General features: G+C 43.2%; 1 protein-coding gene across 1 annotated transcript in view; it reads right to left on the bottom strand.

Annotated features, from left to right (window-relative positions):
* Positions 1 to 22,787, bottom strand: part of DENND2B (DENN domain containing 2B) — a 151,455-nt gene extending 128,668 nt beyond the window's left edge. Inside the window, exon 1 of the mRNA XM_077930615.1 lies at positions 22,258 to 22,787. The gene's annotated coding sequence lies outside the window, so the exon portion shown is untranslated. The remainder of the gene's footprint in view (positions 1 to 22,257) is intronic.
* Positions 22,788 to 24,331: the final 1,544 nt, after the last annotated feature.

Here is a 24,331-nt window from a genome sequence, read left to right as displayed (position 1 = left end):
TAGCTAAGAACTAACCAAATAGACACATTAAGTGCCAGTCCATTTCTATGCACAATTCATTGTGCCAGTCTAAACCATTAAAGCCCTACACAGTTTGGGATCCAGGCTGCTGAATAATCACCTCAACTCATATAAACCCTTCCCATATGCCATTATCTTCACAGGTTAGATGGGTGGTGACCAGAGTAAAGGCCTTTTCAGTTGCAGCACCTCATAGGACACTTCCTTGTGATTCCTTTTATTCATTTGAGCTTTTTAACTATCTTAATCCCGTTTTAAGCTCTGCTAAAATGTTAAGCACTTCTATTGCTCTACTCCTTTGATTGTTACAAATTGTTTTACATTGTGCTTTGAGGTATTATTGATTTTATTGCCTCAGTATAAGCCATCCTGGGGCGTGGAAACAGCAACAGGCCAGCTGCAAGTAATTTAAATATATAATTCTCAAGGATGGAGTCACATGAGAAATAGATGGACCATGTGCTAATTTCAGGCATCACTTGACTTTTTTCAGACAAGAGGCCAAGTAAAGCTGCCATTGAGAAGAGTAGTTGCTGTACCATTTTGTTGTGGTAGCAAAAATGACACAAATATGCTTTGGAAACCAAATAGTGTGAAACAGCCATTACATCAAATGGGGCTTTCATGTCATCAGAAATTGCTTCAGACACAAGCTATTGCAGTGGAAGCAGATCATGTACATTTCACAGAGACCCAGTTTATACGTTGCTCGTGTGGCATACTCAGATTCCTTCTGGCAGAATCCCACGCAACTCTATAGTTTTTTAGTTTTTTAGTTTTATTTATACTTTTCAGATTTACACATTTCCTTACTGGTAATTTTACAATAATTTTAACATTTCAAAACTTGACTTCCTTCCCCCTTTCTGCGGTTCCTTAAAGTTATCTTTTTTTAATATCTTCTGCATATCCAAATTCATTTAATTTGCTCATTTGTTTATCTGCTTTAAATATATACTCCTGTGAAACTGTAGGTTATTACAATAATCCATCCATGTAACTCTAGTTAACACATTTTAATATTTGCATCTCATGGAAAAGACACAGCACATGAGAAATTGCCACATTAGAACTACCACCTCCCAGGAATGTGTAGCACAGATATGTGAAATGACACGGAAACCAGATTATTATCTTATTTAAAAACTAATGGAACAGTGTGGGATCTAGCCAAGAGGAATGATATATACCATAAAGGTAAAGGGATCCCTGATTGTTAGGTCTGGTCGCGGACGACTCTAGGGTTGTGGCGCTCATCTCACTCTATAGGCCAAGGGAGCTGGCGTTTGTCCGCAGACAGCTTCCAGGTCATGTGGCCAGTATGACTCTGGCGAACCAGAGCAGTGCACAGAAAACACCATTTACCTTCCTGCCGGAGCGGTACCTATTTATCTATTTGCCCTTTGACGTGCTTTCAAACTGCTAGGTTGGGGAATGATATATATCATACTTCGCTGTTAATGTAATGTTGATTGTGCTTTCGTAACTGAAAAAATCTTCAAAAATGTAGGTTTTCTCAAATATATGCACCAGTCTCCAGTCATATCACCAAGTGATCACACACTGTGTGTTATTCAACCCCAAGCAGTTTATTACGGCATAAACTTTATTTTGCAGCAACTCATTTCATCAGGTGAATGAAGTAATTTTAAAAGTATAATGGAAGATGGCTAAGAGGTTATATACATTTTTGCATGACTGGTATCCTTTCATTGAGCATAGATAGCTCAGCTGGTTAGAGCATGGTGCTGATAACGTCAAGGTTTCAGGTGCGAACCCTGTATAGAACAGCTACATAGTCCTACATTTCAGAGGGTTGGACTAGATGATCCTCAGAGTTCTTTCCAACTCTACAATTCTAGGATTCTATGTTCCAGCTGCCATGAGTCCCCAGCCACTCAAGTTTTAAGAATTTTTAAGCTTCAGGCATACACAAAAACTAGTCCGATATCATGTATCTCAGGATCATTTCTATCACATGGAAAGAGTTGTCCTCACTCTCTCAACACATTCACAACTATACCGAATGCATCCATTTTGCTTCTATCTGCTTAATGAATGACGTGCTTTAATGAGTAATAGTGCATGCACTATGAAGCACAATGCATCTGTTAACAACAAAGTGTTCAATCTGGAGCACAAAGCAGATGACTCATGGGCTGTAAGTCTAGTCACTGAAAAATGTGGCAGCATTAAGTTGTTTGTAAAGGTCTGCCCATTCCCTGAAGATTTCTATCTGCTTTCTAAATCATCTGTTCCTGCTAAAATAGTGTGTGAGCACACATGTGTGTGTATATCTACCACCCATTAACACAAGCTATATTTTAATCCATTAACACAAATGCAAGATCCTTGTAAAGGATTGGGTGGTTGATCAAAATGTTTAACTTGTTATTTTTTCTTTATATTATTAAGCAAAATGGTTAAAGAAACTTCCCTAGTTTATAGCACTCCGAAACATACAAACTCTTTGAGCCATTAGCAAATCTAAGCTCTAGTCAGGAATATATCTCAGAGGAGATCTTCCATCTAGGCTGTTCCAAAAATACAGTGTGCCTGTGGTTTATTTTCTCCTGCATATTTAAAGGAGATTTTACTTTCATGATGCAGTCAAGGGAAATTTGGTTCCCAAAAAATCACTCAGACATCCAAATTCAATGCAATGACAATGATTCCAAGAAATGCAGTTTCAAAGCGTCAGGAAAGAGTGAGGGGAAATATACGGTACATTTCTCCAACCTTTCCTCAGGTATGGCAATAGGGCTTTTGCCCTGAGGTCAGCACTGATTCACATGTGTGTGTACAACACTTGATTACTCTACACTTGACTCACCTTCACTTGTTCACAGAAGAGAAGGACCACCCAGCTAGTCCCAGCCCCCTCCCCCCATTACGTTGCCCGGCTTCACCTCCAGCATCAGGGTCTGCTCTAGATGTTCATGTGCTAGCATAGTCCTCTGTAGCGCAGAAGTCTACACACAAGCAGCCCAATCTCATGGGAGATTTCACATTAACAATTCAATAGATTTCTGCATATTACCAAAGTGCCAGGGCCAAGGCAGCATGCTAAGAGTACAGCATGGACTGTGGTAATTGTGCGATGCCCCCTTCATGCAAGTAACATGGGAATGGGACTTAAATCACTGGCAACTGAACGAGTAAAGTGATTTAATTCAAAAGCACACCTGTTAAAATTATGTGTGGGGATATGGAAATTCGGTATCATCACTTACTACAGTTATCAAGTGGTAGACAAGCACGTGTGACTTTGCCCTAAGATGTTCAGCATAGCATTGCTAAGATCCAGTCATAGAAAAACGTCTGAGAAGCCAAGGCCAAATGTTTAAAACTGTATTAGTTTTATACAGTGCTACTTTTCTAGAAAAAGAGGAGCCAGAACTCACTATGAACGCCTCCCTTATTTTCTTATAATGGCAATGGTGCCCACCTGAGAGATACTGGAACTGAGCTCTAGGGAGTTCCAGCTGGGGGGGAAAGCCCTGGTTTTATAGCAATATCAGAGGACAAAACCGGTCCTTCCTGCTCTGCACAGTAACATTTGAAAAGAGCAAGAAGAGTCTCACCAGTGGACAAAGTTTCACAAATAGCGACAGAGGCCACTGTGTAATAATATCAATTTTATAGTTTTGTCCAATATTAGTGTGCTATTTATTTTCATGTTCACTGCATTCATTAAAGGATTAAAAAGGCCAACAGCAACACATTAAAATGGATGGTACCTGACAATAATTTATGGTTTTCCAGTTGCCTTGAGTAAAGTGGAGGCAACTTCACACAGAAAGCCCAGGGTTTCAAACAACAGGCTTGTCAAGTGTGGAACTCAGTCACACATCCATAAACACCTGTGTTCACATGTTGTGTTCACATGTTGCAGACTCCTGATTAATCCAGAATTGTGAGGCATGTGAGCATGGAATATTTAAAAACATGCACGATGTCCACATGTTTCCTTTGATGTGGAAAACACTAGTGAACACACAGCAATTGGATCTGCCATGGAAAAGTGTGGAGTCACTTCCAGGAGAAGCAAGCATGGTCTTATAATGCAAGTCATGCTACAGTGTAATATCAGTGTCCATAACGGAGTCCTGAGTTGCTGTTTTAGTTTGATTCTAACTCTGTGGTGTTTGTTCAGAAATTGTTGAAGAGCAGTCTGTAGGCACCAACCACTACATTCAGAATGAAATAAAAATTCCTTCTCCCTTCCATAAAATGTACTTCCCTCCCCCTCCCAGACAAATCCCATAAGGCATGTGCAATTCTTCCTGCTCGGAAATTCTCATCTGTTATTGAAATCAGTTAAGCGACAAACAATCCAACTCTTGATGGTTTTGTTCCTGCTGCCAAGTGTCTGCAAGACACCCAACCTCAGACCTTGGGGGGGACATCCCAAGACACTTGTTTATTTACAGAATGGCTTCTTGGCAGTCTCACTCCCTCTCAGAAGGCCTCAGCTCAGCTCACATGAATAGGCAGAAGTCACCTTCAACATTTTCACATTTTCCCATGAAGTGGAGCGGGGAGGAATACAGTAAATCAATCACGTACTCTTTAAAAACAGGATCACAGTAATGGCACCTATTATATAGACTACAACAGGGATTATATTAAACTACTCTGCATGCCACAGGAAACTGTGAGACACATGCTGATTACAGTCGAAAAGGTCAGCAAAAAAGTACATGGCTATGGCTCCCTCTGTACATGACAGGATCTCCCAACACATAGATCATAACTCTTGAGCTCCAGTCCTGCCATGAAGAAGAGCACCTGACAAGAAGCCCCTTTTGAGATGCGATCTATTTCTTCTACTCATTGTAACTGTACTAAGAATTCGCAAAAGGCAGATGCAGTGCACGCACACACAACTATGAATACATTCCTTCTTGAACACATAGTTTCCTTTGATTGTTTCCTCCCCTAATTACACTTGCCTGCAATGAATTTTGTGCTCATTTGCACTGAGAGAACTTTGCAGTGGTCTGCACATTATTTGTCTGTGCCAAAGCAATTCTAAACATGATTGAGCACTCTTGGCATGAGCAGTGCAGACTACTGGAAACTGTAGCCTTAACAACTTCCCCAATTGCTATAGAGTACGTGATGAGGGTTCAGTGGACCTTAGCACTCCTCCTCTCTGGCCTCTAATTCTTTGCTGCTCAGGTCACAACACTCTCCCATAACTGGATTCCAGTTCTGGTCTCCATCAGCAGCCACAGTTAGTGTTGGAAGAGCGGTCATTAGTGAAACAGATCTGTCATGCCAACTTTGAGACATAAGCTTTCATCAGGATCTGAAAACAATCTGTTCATGGAGTACAACATTCCCGCTTTCTGCATGCATAGCATTCTTAAGAAGGTCTTAAGAGCCAACAAGCATGTGACTGACTTGTCAATGCAATTTGATGGTGACTTATGATAAACCAGTAGCACAATGACATTCAAACAGAATCAGACTTTCAGCTTTAAAAAATCCCAAGCCACTTATATTAACTACACGTCCCTGGGAGTAAGCATGTTTATTGATTTCAATTTCTTTCTCATTCTGTACCACCAAACTCAATAGGACTTACTTCTGAGTAGTGAAGTATAGGCTAATACTGAAATTTTGGCATGGCTCAGGAGAGAGAGAGTTGTCCATACTCATGCCTGGCTGACCACCACAATCACTTTCTTTAAGATCCCACTGTTCACTTCTAGACCAGCTGTGCATTAATTTAGTGTTAAGATAGTATTCTCCAGAGGCATTCTGTAGTACCCCTACAACTGTCTACACTTTCTGAAAATTCTTATGAATAAATAAACTGACTGTATTTGCACCTTACAATAATTCAATTATGCAGCGCAAGATCCCAATATGTCAAGGACTGCCTTTCCACACATGAAGCCACCAGGACCCTGCATGAACCATGTGAGGTCTTTTTCTGTGCATCCCCTCAAATGGAGGTGTGGAGGATGGTGATATGAAAACAGGCCTTCTCAGAGGTGGCTCCATTTCTGGACTGCACTCCCCAAGGAGGCATGCCTGGTGCCATCACTATCTGTTTCTGGGCAACAGGTAAAATATTTTTATTCACTCGGGCCTTTGGAGCCTAACTCTTCGTATTTTTAGTAGGGTGAGGTTGAGCTGGATTAGCTCTTTTATGCATATCACTGCATTTTATGTTGCTTCTACTCTTTGTTTATACCTGTTTTCAGTGTTTGTAAGTTGCTTGAGGTTTTTTTAAAGTGATTATTATTAATAATAATAGTGAGATATCCTGACCGTTCTCTGAGGGTTCCCCTTTAGGATATTCACCATGAACTAATGGAGTGTGATGGGGAAGAGAGTCCATTTAACTTCAACAAGGAGCCATGTTGCACTGGAAAATTGGAAAGGGTCACTTATAGCAGGATGGTATTTAAAGAGCTGGGCTCATGATTTCTCTAGAGGTTAAATTCCAGGAGGAGAAAATTCTCTTTGGACTCGGCAAGAGGGCTTGAAACTTCTTCAATTAACCTAAATCAGCAACAGATGGGGTGAACAGGAAGCGCGTCCCATTCCAACATAGAAGCTAACCATTTAACTGAGATAGTGTGGCACTCAGACATACTCCGTTCCCCTTTGAAAGAGGCTGAGGGCAACCCAGTTAACTTTATTAAGTGAATGTCAAAGCACCCTTGGAGCACAGATTTGGGTTTAAAACAAAATTCATTTTTTTCAGTTACATTTTCTCAAAGAAATGACCACCAAATCAGGGACAGAAAACCTATGACCCTACCGGTGTCACTGGGCTACAACTCCCATCGTCACTAACTGTTGGCCTTGTTGGTTGAAGCTAATGGGAGTTTGAATCCAACCATGTCTGGAGGGCCCTACGGGGTTCCCTACTATTGATCCAAATACTAATCACCGAGTAGAGCAAGGAAGGTGGCAAGGGTAAGATTGGGACAATGAGACACAGCATGCCCAGACTAGTAAAACATAGGACTGGTTGGTTGACACAGAGTAATGTTCCTCTCTGTAGTGTGTAGGACCCAACCTGCAATCACATCCATATTTAGCAAACCAGATGTTTTAGCACCCTTCACATATTAATCACATGACTAGGATTCCATGAAATGATTGGGATTGTGGGATAAATTTGATTCAATTCACGTTTAAAGGCAAGCATACTGAATTTGCACTTTCAAAATAACATGTGAACTGAAATACAGTCATCCTTCAACATTTGTGCTTCTCCAAATTTTGCAGTGCAGTTCTCCAGCTGATTCGTGTGTACAAAAAATACATAGGCAAGGGTAAAGTGTGCATGATAATGCATATATTACTGAAAATAACATGCAGAAATCCATTATATTGTTATGAGCTGGGAGTGGGGGAGGATAGGTTGTATGCCAAGACCCTTCTCATTACTGGATCCAGCAAGTATTAAAACTTAAGCAAGGATTCAGCTTCCTAGGATAGCTACCAATTAATTTGACAGTGACAGTTCAAAAATACAATGAGCAGAAAAACGGAAGGGAACAGAAAAAGAGTCTATCAAGGTTTGTTTTTTCAAGGGAACTCTGTTCCTGGTTAAGTGAAGAGCCATCTTCCCTTTCTACTTTCCTCCTTTGCCATCCCATCCTCTTAAGTTCATCAAGGCGGTAGATGTGTCACTAGAAATCATTCACGTGCTTAAATTGAAAGTGCTCCTTCACAGCAAAACTCTCAGCAATGTCACAGCCCACGGACTGCAACTGCATCATGGATACAGTGGCAAGTTCCAAATGAAATCCAGGATGGGATCTTAACGATTTTGCCCTCTGAGAAGCAGCTTTCTGGATAAATGGAGCATTAATCTGAAGTGTTTATCTCAGAATTGCAGTTTCATGTGCTTAAAGGAAGGATAATTATCCACAGCCTGGCAGTGTATCCTGGAAAATATTAACAGTGGAACAAATCTTCACTCTTATTTCATGTCACTAACTGCTACTAAGCATACTGCACAAAACTATCAGTAGGTCAGGTTTCTCAATGGCAAAAGCAGAAAGACTAGCAAGATATGGCAACTAATTTTCCCCAGACTACTTTTATTGGCCTGTTTATTACCCACTTTCTCTCCCTCTCTCTCAGAAACATTTTGCGGTATACAGCATTTTTCCTCCTGGGAAAATGTTGTGCATTTATGAGTCCTGGGGTTTGGATTTCATTTTCCTGCATTAAAAGCAGCGGGCATAAAGACAGCACAGAATATATGCTACTATTATCTATATCTCATTTACCAAAAACCCATCATCATTTAGATGCTACCCCACATTTCCCTAATAACTTCACAAAGCTTGAACTCAGGGAAGGTAAAGAGCAGGATAACAAGAGGAGGAAAAGGATTTATGTACACACGCACAGATGCAAACACGCTGCCACTTATTTCCTCCGTATCCTAAACATTTGAGACAGGGGGACTTGCCATTCTAATTAACTTATTGCCCCCCCACATGTTTTAATCTTGCAGCTTTTCTTCCAGAGATCCTGCTGCTTTCTCATTCCACTTCTGCTTCTGTTTTGTCTCCTTAAGATTTGCGTTGTACTCTGGACTGTTCTAAAATCTATATGATTTGTTTCATTAGATAAAATCACCTTCGGTGTCTGTGGGACAGAGAGGCAAAAGGTTTTCTAAATAAAGTAACTTGAAGTAAGTTTTCATTACAAAAGAACAGTATGAAGTTACTGTCTGAAACCAATGTAATAAAACACACTGTCTGCCAACTCTACAGCTTTCTTGGTAAGCCACATGTCTAACTTACAAGAAGTGGTAGATGCAGTCAGCAGACTAGACTGATCTGACCTTAGTTGACCAAGAGCCAATATTGAAGCATTCAGATTTCCTGATTGCATTTTTCCACTTCCTATAGGAACCCATGGCTTCCTGGGTACATGATACAGCAGACAGATATGCTTTCTCTTTATAGGACTCAAGCATGAATAGAGTACTTTCCCTTCCGATGTGGTTCCTTATCTGTAAGATAATAACATTACAGTGGTACCTCGGGTTAAGTACTTAATTCGTTCTGGAGGTCCGTTCTTAAGCTGAAACTGTTCTTAACCTGAAGCACCACTTTAGCTAATGCGGCCTCCCACTGCTGTCGTTCCGCCGGAGCACGATTTCTGTTCTCATCCTGAAGCAAAGTTCTTAACCCGAGGTACTATTTCTGGGTTAGCAGAGTCTGTAACCTGAAGTGTATGTAACCTGAAGCGTATGTAACCCGAGGTACCACTGTACATGGAACTTTGCATTTTAAGGCTGCAAGTCCTATAATCAATTGCCAGGTTATATGCCCCACTGACCTCAATGGGACTTATTTCTGAGTGGACATGTAAAGAATTGTGCTGAAGAAGCATGACTATCCTGACTTCATTGGAACTGAAGCCCTTGCAGATGGGCACTTGGAGCAACTTATCTTCTCGGTTGAAAGGGTTGTGATTCAGTCCCAGCTAAACACCACATTACTCATGGTACCAGAAGACAATATTCTTAGAGTCTTAGATCATTTTCTTTAAGCCATCCAGCACTCTGAGTCCTTCCTGTCGATCCAAAAAGGCCTGAAAGAATTCACCTCACCAGAATCACTTTATACATGGCACACTTTCTCACACCATGCATAATTTCAATTCAGTTGTGAAGGCAAGCTCACACTGAGAACAGTGGTCTCATGAGGTCCAGGCTTTGGGGCTACATTGGAGGTGGAGCGGGTGGGGGCTGATTGCCAGAGATAGTGGTGAATGATGGGGCCCAGCATCAACACCCAACATGGGAATACCAGGGCTGACACTGGTTGCCACAACTTGCCTTTTTTGAAATGGCTTTCACAGAGGTCAGGTGCACAGTGAAGTTCCAGCCATGCCTGCCATTTTCAGTTTCCCCGAAGTACTAGAACAGGGAACAGAGTGAGCAATCAGGGCCACATTGGAGGGAGAAGAAGCAGTAAATAGTAACCGCCTGCCAGTTTCATGCCCATACATATTTTATTAAGCTGGAGCATTTGCCAAGTCTTATTTTTCATACATTAAGTGGATTCAAAAATTGTCCATATTTCATACCTTGATAGTCTGTCTCAAACCATTTTGTCTCTTGGGACTGATGTGGCCAAGATGTATTAGTTTCTATGACCTCTATTACATTAGACAACAATATGAGTAGCACCATATGTAACTACTCCTTTTGACTTTCCGAATCCAAGAGTTCGTGATATCATATAGAGTTCAGTGAAATGAGGCTCGAAACCCACAAACTTCAGGGATGAAGTCAAATGCCCAAACCATACGACCACTGTGATTGAAACGCTGGCACCAAATTGCAAGAATTTGTAACATCCATTGAAGCTATTTGACACAACTCTGTTTTCCTTTTTGAAATAATTTCAGTTACAGTATGATTTTCACCAAATAGGGAGTGTGGGGAAACTACAATAGAGACATACAGTCTGGTTCTATGATGTTTATTCAGATGTAAGCCACTTACAGTGGTACCTCTGGTTGCGAATGGGATCCATTCTGGAGGCCCATTCGCAACCTGAAAAGAACACAACCCGCGTCTGCGCACGCACAGGTCGTGATTCGTTACTTCTGCACATGCGAGTTACGTCATTTTGCGCGTCTGCGCATGCACGAGCGGCGAAACCTGGAAGTAACCCGTTCCAGTACTTCTAAGTCGCCGTGGGACGCAACCTGAAAACACTCAACCTGAAGCAAACGTAACATGAGGTATGACTGTATTTCAATGGAACTTTGGACACTTCCAGACTGTCACTATCTTCAGGTAAATTCAGGTTGCACAATTAAAGTTCATTTGGAGCACTTGCACAACAAGCCCACTTCCTCCAAAAATCAGACTTTTGTGATAAGGAGAATGATGGAGAAATGCACAAGGTGGTTTTAAAGGCAGTTTAGATAAATTCATGGAGGCTAAGTCATGATGGCTCCAGTGTCAGAGGCACTATGCCTCTGAATACCAGTTGCAGGTTTCCCATAGGCATCTGGTTGGCCATTGTGAGAACAGGATACAGGACCAGATGGGCCTTTGACCTAATCCACCAGGGCAGTGGTTTTCAACCAGTGTGCCATGGCACTCTGGGGTGCCTTGAATGATGGTCAGGGGTGCTGCAGGCAACACTGGTCTCTGTCCCTCTTTCTTTCTCTGATGCCTTCTCACATCTCTGCCTCCCAAAGGCTTGCACAGATGTTTATTGCAACAGCCCCTGGCTATAAGCTTCACTTCTCTTTGGGCTGAGGCAGCTCAGAGACCAGGGACAGCAGCAGCAGCAGCAGCAGCTACCCAAAGGACTCCCAAGGAGAGAGGAGAGGAGGCTGTGAGAACACTCCACAAGGGAGGGTATTCGAAAAAGGGTGAGAGACTGCCAGCGCTGCAGGCAAGGGGTGACATTACTGGGCTCCTAAGCCCCACAGGAGTGCCGCAGAAAGAATGTAGTTGGTCTAGGGAGCCATGGACTCAAAAAGGTTGGCTATTCTTATTAATGGCCTCTGGCTGGTGATACATTTTCACTGTGGTTCTCAGACTGGAATGAATCATCTACTCATAGGTTACTTTTTTCAGATGTTGTGAAAGAACTTCACAGCAACATTAAACATACACTGCATGTGACCTTTAAAAGTTCTTATAAGACTCCTATTTATGTATGTCTTATTTATTTGAAACTTTTATAAACCACTTTCTAAACAAAAATTATTCACAGTGATATCAGTTAACAAACACTATCATCTACTACAATGTCAACCAGTACTACAATATACGTTTAAAACAGCCACAGTGTGTAATGCTTTCTAAAAAGCTAGCACAGAAACAACAACCAGCCCTAAACCAATGGTAAATAAATCACACCACCATTTCTGAGGCCCAGTTTACATCAGCTACTAAAAGATGTGGGTCTTCAAGGCCCAGCTGAAAATGCCAAGGGATGATTTTGATTTACTTTGGATCAATCCTTCATAACAAAATCTACAAGATGACACTTGAGGCTCAAGCAGGTAACTTGAGTAAACCTAAGAACACTTTAACAAGATATTAAGTATTCTGGAAATAAAATTTCCTTGACAGAAAGTTTTTAAAAGTGCAGAGGTGGTGCTTTTGTTTTTGAAAAGGGGTTTAATGTCACTGAACGTAACAAAGGAACTGCTGAATGAGAGACTGAGCAGGCAACTGGGCTACCATCATTATTCTACAGTAGCTGCACAGTACAAATCACATTCCCTTCATGGTGGTCTCTACCCTGATAACCCAGATGCCCTCCAGCTGCATACAGAGCTCGTCAGCAAGTAATGACAGCCATCCTGCAGAAGAAACGGAAATGTTCGAGAGGAAGAGGCCCACATTTCTCATCACATTTCACATATAAGGCCTGGTAGCTGAAGAATGTAAGGTGGGCCACTGGTTTGACTCTTACTCATTTGTATACAAACAGGCAGAGGGCACAGCCACAGAATCCATTCTCACTATAAAGTGAAGAGCCCAGGAATAGGTGAGGTAATCACACAGGGAAGTGCCTCTGAGCATGTGCAGAGCACCTTTTTTCCCTAAACTACCATCACCAGTTTCTACATATTTAGGGGTAAGGAATAAAGACTGTGATGTAGATGGCACATCTCTCAGGTATATCCTCTGTAGTTCCGCCACCTACATCCCAATTTATTTACAAGTTCAGCCAAACATGGCTCTGTATATAGAATGTTTCCATACTGGTAGAAGAATGCAGAGCATTAGCTGGAAAGTGAGTATCAGGCTAGACAGTGCTGCATGCCAGATGCAAGGAATCTGCCAAAGAATAGCAGAAAATGCTTATAAATCTGGCACGATTTAAAATGAACCCACCAACCACCTCTACTACTCACACAGAGAAAGAAATCCTGAAACGCACACATCAAGCATTAGAAATATATATATATATATATATATATATATATATATATATATATATGAGACATATCACCAAATGGCCCCTTAAACCTAGGTTATGGTCACCACAACAGAATGTCTATGTGCTATTCCCACCCCTCAGTGAGATTTGTTGTTGTTAATTTCATTTCTATACCGCTTTATATTTTAAACACATTATATTTACAACACATTAAAAGAAACCAGCCAATCCAGAATAAAACAAATTCAAGCTTCAAGGAAAATATTTCAGATCCTTCTCTGAGTGTCATTTTGTTTTCCCCATATTTATTTACCTACTTAATTTATATAGCTGACCCTTAGCAGAAGTACTCTAGGAAGCCAGTCTGGTGTAGGGGTTAGAGTGTCAGTCTAAGACTTGGGAGTTCAGGGTTCAAATCCTCACTCAGTCATGAAGCTCACTGGGTGACCTTGGGCCAGTCACAGCCCCTTAACCAACTCACAGGGTTGTTTTAGGGATTAATTGAGGAGAGGGGTGAACCATGTACTCCTTGGAGAAAAAAGTGGGATAGAAATGCAATGAATAGGGACGCAGGTGGTGCTGTGGGTTAAACCACAGAGCCTAGGACTTGCCGATGGAGAAGGTTGGTGGTTCGAATCCCTGCGATGGGGTGAGCCCCCGTTGCTCGGTCCCTGCTCCTGCCAACCTATCAGTTCGAAAGCACATCAAAGTGCAAGTAGATAAATAGGTACCACTCCAGTGGGAAGGTAAACGGCATTTCCGTGTGCTGCTCTGGTTCGCCAGAAGCGGCTTAGTCATGCTGGCCACATGACGCGGAAGCTGTACGCCGGCTCCCTCGGCCAATAAAGTGAGATGAGCACCGCAACCCCAAAGTCAGTCATGACTGGACCTAATGGTCAGGGGTCCCTTTACCTTTACCTGCTTAGCTGCTTAAGAAAGCTGGAGGGGCCAAACAGCTGGAGATGTAAGTCACCAGCTTGGCATCCACATGGTCACAACTGGACCTGCGCCAGTTGCAAAATGTGCCTGGCGCCTGCGGAATTTTGAACACCGAATACATCAGTCTGTCCAGCAATGAGTATCAAAGCAAATGTATTCTCTATCCCCTACCCTAGCCACCTAAAGCTGTGTACACACCATACATCTGAAGCACATTTGAAGCACATGGAGTCACCCCCAAGAATCCTAGGAACAGTAATTGCCCTCTCAAAAGACTACAATCCCTAGCATCCTTAACTACTGTTCCTAGGATTCTTTGCTTGGAGAGGTGGCTTTAAAGTGGTATATTTGTGTGTAAATGCTGGTAAGCTCAGGTGAATTTTGTGTATGTCTGAAAATAGAAACCTGGCATTGCACTGCATTTTGGACATACGAACGGAAGGCTGAAAAATCACATTTAGATAGCTATATGTGAGGTCTGCCACAAAATGTGCAGCGTGGTAGACCCATACCTACTACAGATACTATTACTTGAACAGGCACACATCTGTATCAGGTTATGCCTACCCTCTGTCTGCATTCAAGACATATATAATGCCATGATCCCCCTTTTCCTCTCTGACAGCTCCTTCAACCACTTAGCCAATACTGTATCTATTTTAGCATTACTCTCATTAATTCTATTATTAACTTCAGAAATATGATTTCTGGTATAAACATTTATCTGTGTTTTCTTTTGCGCTGTTCCATTAATCTGATTTTTAGCCCCTGCCAGACTCAGTAAAACGTGCAGAGATGCAATGAGCTTAGTTCAGTACATAAGGAAGTCATCTTTAAAACAAGTCTCTCTGGGGATCTCTTTTGGATATGATGTCATTTTTCTTTCCCCTCCCCATTACAAATATAGCACTGATCTCCTCTATGCTGCTTCCGGACTTGCTGTGTTGGATACAGCCTTCTATTAGATTTCTGAAAACCTCTAATCATTTAATTTTGGAGACTGTCTTAATTTCACATTCCTATTCTCCACCCAGTCATTTCTTGCCACCTAACTCCTTCTAATTCTGGAAGTCAGTTAGCATTGTGGAAACTTACTGGCCAATAATTACTGGATTTATTACTTCATCTCTTCTGCAGAGTAGGATTTAACACTCAATTTCCAATTAATAATAACAGCAATAGCAACACTTGATTTCCAATTGGCAATTTACCCTACAGCTATCAAATTGGTTTCAGAACACCTGAAGAATGGCTTGTGAGGCTAACCTTTAACTTTGAGAAGCAATGGTAAAACATACTTGCTTGCCTGGTATTCCTAGGATCTTAGTATTAAGGGTGCATTGCACCTTCCAGAGGTTGTTGGGCTCCAACTCCCATCAGCCTCAACTGGCATTCCCCAGAGTAAGGGATTATGGGAGTCATAGTCTGACAGCATTTGGATGACACCACATTGATTCTATGGAACAGGAGTGGACAAAGACTCACTCTCTGTAAGGGTGATCTGCAGCTGTGAGATCACTTTGCACTTTTTGGATTTATTCAGCAAACTCAGAGCCACAGGTTCCACATTTCCCACATGGAAGGGGCTTCCAAGTAACACATGTAAATTATGTCAGGCATACAAGGATTTAGCTATATTCAACTGGGAGCCGTGTATATGCAGCAAACAAATCACATGTCGTTCACCATATGATCTGCACACAGGCTTCACTCTTTCCAACATGGCCTTGGCTAAAGGAGGAATCAGCGATTCATGGCTAATCCAGCACACACTATGCATTGCCCCTCTCAGCACTAATGGAGAAGGTTTTGATAATACTTCTAGAAAAAGGAGCACAGGAAATACCATAACCCTCCATTTTCCCCAGGCATCCACAACTCTTGTACAATTTAGCAAAGAGGAAAAGAAATGAAAATCCAGGAGCAAGCTGCAGTCCCACACTAGGAAGAGATGACACAATAGCAACTGCTCCAGAACCCATTTGTGATGTTTCACCAGAACAGCCCTTGAAGGACAATTGCAGAATCTACATTGTTATCCAAGTTTATTGCATGAATATGGGGAAAAACATGTGACGTCACCTAGCTGCTATTATTACTATCATTTCAGTTCACTTTTGAAACAATTGAAAGCAAAGAATCATGCTGATCAGAACTTTCTATTCCTTCTTAAGAAACTATTTGTTCTCCCACAGAAGCAACAATGTGAAACAGAGAAAGTAACAATGGTGAAACTTCCTGCTGTAAAAAACTGGTTAGAAACAGCTCTTGCCTATAAAATCCTCACTCCTCATTCCATTTTGGCCTTGTTTATCTATGCTTGTGACCTTCCACAGCAACTATCATTTTAAAATATATTGCTGCATGAAAAGGCATCTTGCAGCCCAATCCTATGAATGCTTACTTTGAAGTAAACTGTACTGAATTAAATGACACTTCATATTCTCAGTAGGTAGCAGAGTAGTGAAAAATTCAAACATTCCTCCCAAGGTCTGAGAGGCTCCTTTGAAGCAAAGACCTTTACTGAAGTTTAACATTCCAGTGAGTGTTTACAATATGAGCAACTGAGGCAAAGGGGAGAATGCAAATATTTGGAATTAATTTTCCTGAATTTTTCCGTAGCCAAATTGCCAACACAAAGGCAACCTGCTAAGTTCTTACTAACAGAGTTACTCATTTCGTAGGCCCAGAACAAGAGATTGCTCACCGAGGAACATGTTAGCACACTACCACAAACTAAAGGGTGCGATCTAAACTCCAGCCCATAATAAATGGAAACAATGTTTATCATTACCCATTATTATACCAAGCAAAGAAAGAAGAGGCAATTTTACCAAAAAAAAAGTATGAATAACTTGTGCTTGCTGCCTTAATTGGTCAGCCACTTGGTCCAATGTTGCCAAAAAAAAGTAAGGAGACCTAATTTCAGCTGCAAAACTATATATACTGTGTTAGCAAACCTACTCCCCATCTATGTGTGTAACACACAGTCTGGCTGTGACATTAGTCTGCTTCTAGCAAGTCAGCTTTCCATGTTATAGAATTTTTTGTGTGCATGATTTACATAAGGATCGTGCTGAAATTGCATTGATATCGCTCCTCTAATTCCAGAGAATGGTTGTCACTTATGGTCACACTGATTCAAAAGCAATGATTGAGAAGAACCAGAATGAACTTTCCCCAAAAACTTCCACTAAGCATCCAAAAGGAAGTGGAAGGCAGTGTGAAGGACAATGGGCATTGTTTATGTTGTCACTGCTTGACCCACAGTATGCTAATTTCACCCTTCCTGTAGTTTAACAACTCAGCAGTTCCTGTATGGAGTTATATACCTGATTTCTTTAAAAGTATACAAGCTTTTGAGTTACACCAGGGCCATCCCACCAGTGAGGTCAGGTGAGGTAGCTGCCTTGGGTGGCAGGATCCACAGGGGTAGCAGATCCTGTGCCTGCTGGTCCACATTCCATTCCTTCTCCCTGTGTCAAGACGCCTGCGCCTTGGTGGGTTACAGGAAGAAGGAATGGAATGGCACAAGCGCACTGAGATGCCTACACCACGATGAGGTGGGTGATGGGGACAGGGGGACGAGATAGTGCAGGCACACTGAGGCTCTGGCCAATGCCAGAGCATAAGGTGCTACTGCAAGGGTTGAGGAGGATCCATCGTAGCTGAGCCTCTTGTCCATCCCCTCCTCCCAACTAACTGGAGGTGTTGCTTCAGTTCTGAAGACAGAATTACTTCCGCAGCCTGGTTATACCTTTAAAGCACCCCCACCCAGGAATGCCCGGTCTGTAGTTTATTAAGGGTATTGGGAATTGTATCTCTGTGAGGGGTAAACTACAGTTCCCCAGATACTTTGGGGGAAAGGTATGGAGTGTACACAGAGATGAAGTGTTCCATTAGTTCAAAAAGTGCACAGTTTCTCAACCCAAGCTGACCCAATAAAAAATCCCTTCTCAGAAATCAGTGTAGTGGTGCCTCTGTATATGCTAAATCATGTGTACACAAATGAAAGGGGAGCTAACAGGAATCTCAGAAGGCAAGACAATATATGCAAGTTAAGACAGATGGCATTTCCTGTTCCATTAGTCATTCCTGTTACCGTATTCAGAGAGTAAGTCAGGTTAATTGACACAGCTGACATAAATATGCCTTTTTACAACTACATAAAATAATAACTAAGAAACCCTAGCTTGATATGGCAAAACCTATTATTTGTAACTTTGACCTAAGTAGGAACTTTAGTCTATCACATATCTTAGCTTTCACTTCAGGGGTAATTATTGTTGTTGTTGTTGTTGTTATTTATATGTATGCCCAATCACTTCACTTTTAGTTACTGGTCCTGATCCAGTGAAACACAATTATAGCAGGATGCTGTGCTCAAGCCACTGTGCTCTTGTTTTGCTTAATAGCTGAGCTGCTCTGCAGTGGGAACGGCTTCACCACAAAACCACACACAGTGCTGATTTGCTTTAGTAGGAGGGACATTAGCAGTGCACTCCTAAACTCACTTAACTGGGAGTGGTCCCCATGTACTACAATGGGATGCATTTCTTAGCAGGGTGGCCAAGTGCAAATGAGGACAGGGCTCCACCAACTTTACTAGTTGTGTAGAAGAGGGAATTTTGCACAGGTCTCCTACACAACTAGCACAGGTGCAGAAACACAGTTCTCTTTTGCACCTAGCTACCCTACCTATGAGTAAATATGCTGTAAGAATTTGAGGCCATTCACAAGGTATGTTATTCATGGAATGGTGGGCAGAGTAGGAGAGATGTAACAAAAAGATGATTAGACATTGGTTAAAATGAAGGAAAGCACAACAATAGGGAAATAAATACAAATTATGAAATCTGGGAAGGATAGAGATTATCACATTTTTGTTCTGAACTAAACTGGATTAAATATCAGATGCTGGCTATTAGTATTACTGGATTTATTCATTCCTTCATACAACTAGGCAAGAAAAATCAGAGACATCTAGGCAGATTGACACAACACTCCACATTTTGCAGATACTCGGTCTTGATCCATTTTAGCTTGTTTTTAAAATGTTAATTCATCCTAGCAAGGAAAAAGAAGTGGTAATGTTTTTCCCATATCTATGGAGCGCTATAGCTCAGTAGCAGAGCACATGCTCTACTACTAGGTTCAGTCCCTGACATCTCCAGGTAAGTCTGGAAACAACTTCTGCTCAATACATTCAAGAGCTGTTCCCAGTCAATGTAGACCATACTGAGCTAGATGGGCCAATGGTTTGATTTGGTATAAAGCTGTTTCCTACGTTGCTATTTGTTTAAGGAAGGGGTAGCTAACCTGCAGCCCTCCAGAGTGTTGCTAGGACACAACTCCCATCATCCCTGGCCATTGGCCATGTTGGCTGAGGTTGATGGGATCAGCACCTAGAAGGCCATACGTTTCCCACCTCTGCTTTGAGGGAAAATGTGACAGACAGCTGCACTTAAAACAGGTATTTGGTAGCATGACCAATTTTATGAGTGTGCTTAATAGATAAAAAAAATCTCCTGTTATTAACCCAGGAGAAGTTTAGAATCAAACCAGGTTGCCCTTACCTGGCCTAGCTAACTCCACTCACATAGTCCAAACCCCAATTCTCCATCCTGACAGTTAGTCCCTATAGATCCTCACTGACAAATGGTCCCTATCTGAAACCACTCAGACAGTAAGAGACCCCATCTGCCCACACTGAAAGAAAGTCCCTCTCTGACTATTAAATTGTAAGCTTCTCCACTTAAAAACTCCTTCCCCTCTCTCTCTCTCTCTCTCTCTCTCTCTCTCTCTCTCTCTCTTCTCTGATTGGCTTTCAATGTTTGCTGGGTTGCCAGGATGATCCAAGGTCTGTTCATCACAGAATGTTCTCACAATTCTGTTTTAATCCACATCTTATATTCTGAAATAATTGCCATGAGTTGCTCACATAATACAAATGCAGATTAGAACAGTCAACAAACTCTTTATATACTATTCAAAAAAGAGCACTCCCCCTCATGTGCCTTTATTATTCTGTAGCACAATACAAACCATGGTGATGGTTAAATGATGTTAAACAGCACCTGAATGAGCTGCAATCAACACTGTCAATTCAAATCTCACCCCAACCCCAAATTTGCTAGGTGACCTTAAGCAACCCATCATGTCTTGGCTTAAAATCAATGTTTTATGTATCATGTGAATCTGCTGGTTCAAGAGTCAGGGGAGACACAAGTATCTCACTAGGCAAGTTCAAGACCTGAACACTACCCAAAGTAGCCTTTAGGATCCCAGGGAAAATCTGGTACTATTTCACTTAACAATTCTTATTTTCTTCCACTAAGGAAAGGGTTGCTCTTATGGGGCAGATCATTATGAACTAGGCAGAATGAAGAATATATATGCATAGTTAAGTATGTTCTGTGTTCATTCAAATATAGTTACTGTCATTATATCCAGGACATGAGCTGATATACTGAAACACTGTATCTAAAAGTGCATTTCAGTGATAGAATAGGACCAAAAGGATTTGTAACAGCTCACAGTTATTCTTCTGGCTTGTGTGTGACCTCATTGCTTCCTTGACTAAGCAAGACAAGCACTTAGTTACAGCCCAGATTCAGATCCAGACATCAGAGGCGTTCTGAGGGAAGTGGGGGGCGGTCTGCCCCAGGTGCCATTCCAAAGGGGAGGTGACATAAGGCCTACCCCTGATCACCACACACCCCCTGGGATGCGCACCACACCCCCTGGGATGAGCACCGCTCCAGGTACCAGAGCAGGTTGCTTCGCCTCTGCCCGACGTCTGATTTCCCACTCACAAGAGATACAAGACTTAAAGCAGAGCAGTCAGAAGTACAGTTCACTGCGTTCAGTAGAACTTGCTTTCAAGTAAGAATGCATAGGAGGACTGCATCCTCAGCTCAAGTTATAGCTGCATGAATTAAAGAACAGGAAGAGGAATTAGTTGTGGTCTCTGCTAATATTATTCACCTTTCCTTCAAGGAGTTCAAGGCACCATGCATGGTTTTCCGCCTCCCCATGTTTTTCTCACAATAGCCCTGTTAGGTACTAACTGCCCCAAGGTCACCAGAGAGCTTCATGGCTGAGTGGGGATTTGAACCCTGGTCTCTCAGGTCCGAGTTCAACCCTTTACACCACTATGCCCTGCTGGCTTCCCACCATCCATCTCTGTATGAGGGCTGAAGAGTTAGGGTTTGGAACTTTGTGGTAAGAATAAGGAAGACTTGCTGAACTTTCCATTTCCATCTGATGCAGGTGGTTTGGAGTTGGGAGCAGAAGGTCCCTTTACTTTCAGCTGAGTACATAGCACTAAGGTACCTCCAGAGTCCAGACACAGCACTGGAGAGGCAGATTTTCATTATACTGTATCACATTATACTGCATCAAATAGGAAGCAGAAATCCCAGAAACAAGGATGGGGAACAGGACAAGTTAGCCAAACTCAGTATGTCAGTGTTACACCATGGCTGGCAATGTCCCTTTGTATCCAAATGTCCATTTTCTAACTATTATCCGTGGTTAACCATCCTAGACTGAGGAGGAGGTGGAGGGAAAGAGGGAGGGAGGGAGGGAGAGAAGGAAGGAAGGAAGAAGCTGCTTTGCCATTTGTTTGTAAAATTCAATATACAGTAATGCTGTCTTTTGTGGTATGTCGCTTGGGTGTCAGTACTCATTCATTTCTATATCTGACTAAATAATAGCGGATGGGTCCAGATATCAATAACATTTATAGGCAGATCCCCGGAATCAAAAGAATCTTTTTTTAAAAAAAAAGTTTTCTTCCCAGACGTGTTATCGGTGAGAAACAGCTGGCGAAAGGGGTGAGCACGGTGCGTAAGCGCCACCTATCCTCCTAAACCGGGCAGTGCAAGTCGATTTATGGGAAGGGGAGAAAGAATACGCTCCCTCCTTCCTCATCTCGAAGGTGCCCTGAACCCCCTCCAAGCAAAGAGCTAGAAAATACCCCGAAACAACCCGAACATTACGAGCAAGCAAGCAAAGTCCGAGCCCCGGGTCGCATGCAAGGAAGACCCAAAGGTGGATCTCCGGGGGGGGGGGGGCTCGCCTGCCCGGCGTCCCTCCTCTTCCCTTCGCGCCGAGGTGGATCTATTGTTCTTCCCAGAGAACTGCCGGGCGCTCGCCCCGTCCAAGCGCTGTCTCAGCCGCAGAGACGCAGGCAGCCCTTTCCCTGAGGAGCGCCGCAGAAGAAGCTTCTCCCCTCCCCATTCCCTGGAAAAAGCGAAACCCGAAGCCTTCCAGATGGCAACTGCAATCGCCTCCTGGGCTCTCCCGTGTGTAGGAAACGAGAGAGACCCTCTCGGGCCGCCCCGCCAGCCAGAGCCCGGCGTCTCTCCTTCTCCCTTACCTGGGCTGCTGCCCTGCGCTGGAAGAAGTGCAGATGTCGAGTCCAGCTGTTGCAGCTCGCCGGAGATCGCCTCCAGTTCTGATCTCTTCGCTTGGCCAGATGCAACTCTCTCTCTCTCTTCTCCCCCCCCCCCCCTCAACCTCCCTCGCTTTTTTTTCCTAAAAGAGAATCTGGAAACGCGCGGGGGGAGGGGAGGGCGAGACAGAGAAATATGCCAAGACAGGAAGTGGAGACAGCGAGGGCCAGTGCGGGAGATTAATGGGATCCAGTAACCCGGCGGCCGGCAACGAAAGCGGCTCCCTGGGGCGAGAGGGCTTCTGCCGCAGCCCGCCTTAGCCCACGACGGCCGAGGGGGCGGTGGCGGGCGGTCCAGAGCGGGAAGCCCCGGCCGTTGCCAGACCACGGCGAGCTTCCCAACTTCCTCTCTCCCTCAGACTCTCATCCCAAGGAAACGGGGGGCGGGGGACTATTCTCCGCTCTTGGCTCACAGGATCAAGCTGGAACTGGGAGGAAGGGGTCTCCAGCCCCCGAGCTTCGTAGCAGGAGTCTGTTTGCTGAGTTTTCACGGGGTCTCGGTGGGGGGGGGGGTCACGAGTGGCGCTCACCTGAGGCGAACGAAAGAGCGTGAGAAGCCACTCGCGACCGTCCCCCGATCCAGCCCTAACCCCCCCCCCCCCCGCAGCCGTCGCAATAAAAGCTCTCCCTGCTGAGGAGCATCTGGTTCCAATCACGAGGAAAAAGTGGATCGCTTCTTATGCATGAAAACGGGGAAGCGGGGAGGGGGGCCCTCGTTGGAGCCGCCGGCAGCTTTAAAGTTTCCTCGCTCGCCGTTCACCCTTTGGAGACGCCGGGTTCTCCTTCATTTTTTTTGCGCGCCAACGCGAGTTCCGGTTCACACTGCCGGGCGCCCTCTCGCCCCCCGCAAGCTCTTGGTTGATCAGTTATTTGACGACCAAGTCGATCCATATCAACGGATCCTAAGAGTTGGGAGGGACCTCCAAGGTCATCTATTGTCACCCGCCAGGAGATGGAGGAAATCTGCTGTGTTAATTGTTGTTTAGTCGTTTAGTCGTGTCCGACTCTTCGTGACCCCATGGACCAGAGCACGCCAGGCACCTCTGTCCTCCACTACCTCCCGCAGTTTGGTCAAACTCATGCTGGTAACCTCGAAAACACTATCCAACCATCTCGTCCTCTGTCACCCCCTTCTCCTTGTGCCCTCCATCTTTCCCAGCATCAGTGTCTTCTCCAGGGAGTCTTCTCTTCTCATGAGGTGGCCAAAGTATTGGAGCCTCATCTTCACGATCTGTCCTTCCAGTGAGCACTCAGGGCTGATTTCCTTAAGAATGGGTGCGTTTGATCTTCTTGCAGTCCATGGGACTCTCAAGAGTCTTCTCCAGCACCATAATTCAAAAGCATCAATTCTTCGGCGATCAGCCTTCTTTATGGTCCAGCTCTCACTGTGTTAATAGCATCCCTGATAGGTGGTCAGCCAGCCTCCGCTTAAAAATATATCTCTTTAGGAGAATCCACCGCCTTCAGGGCTACCAACCCTGTTGGACCCATGGGCACATTTGCAAATCAGGGGGGAAAAAATGCTGTGAATACCACACACCCACCCCAACCAAGAACACACCGCAACCTATTTGCCTTCCTGGGCTCCTTTGGGTAGAAGGGAGGATACAATTTTAATAAATAAATCAAACATTATATTAGCTATACTGGGTGTATGGAATGTTAGGGGCAGGGTAGTACCTCTGGTGGGGGACGCATCATGCTCCTTTTTTTTTTTAATGATATTTATTAGAAGTTTTAAAATTACAGAGAAAAGAAGAAAAGAAAACAACAAAAAAATTTAACAAAGCATACATTACAATACATAAAAAAGACCCAAAAAACCATAAAAACCAATACAACAATACAGCAATAAAAAACACACATCCAATATTCCATATCTTAATCTTTCATTTACTTGTTTCATCGACCTCCTCACACCTCCCTTTTTGTATTCTAGTTTAGTTAATTGTTTCAGCAAATTCTTTCCATCTTTCTCAATTTTTGTTGGGTAATTTAT

This window comes from Podarcis muralis, chromosome 1 (genome assembly GCF_964188315.1).
Source record: "Podarcis muralis chromosome 1, rPodMur119.hap1.1, whole genome shotgun sequence".
In the NCBI taxonomy this organism is placed as follows: domain Eukaryota; kingdom Metazoa; phylum Chordata; class Lepidosauria; order Squamata; family Lacertidae; genus Podarcis; species Podarcis muralis.
Note: the sequence above shows the minus strand (reverse complement) of the source record. Positions and strands in the feature narration are given on the sequence as shown.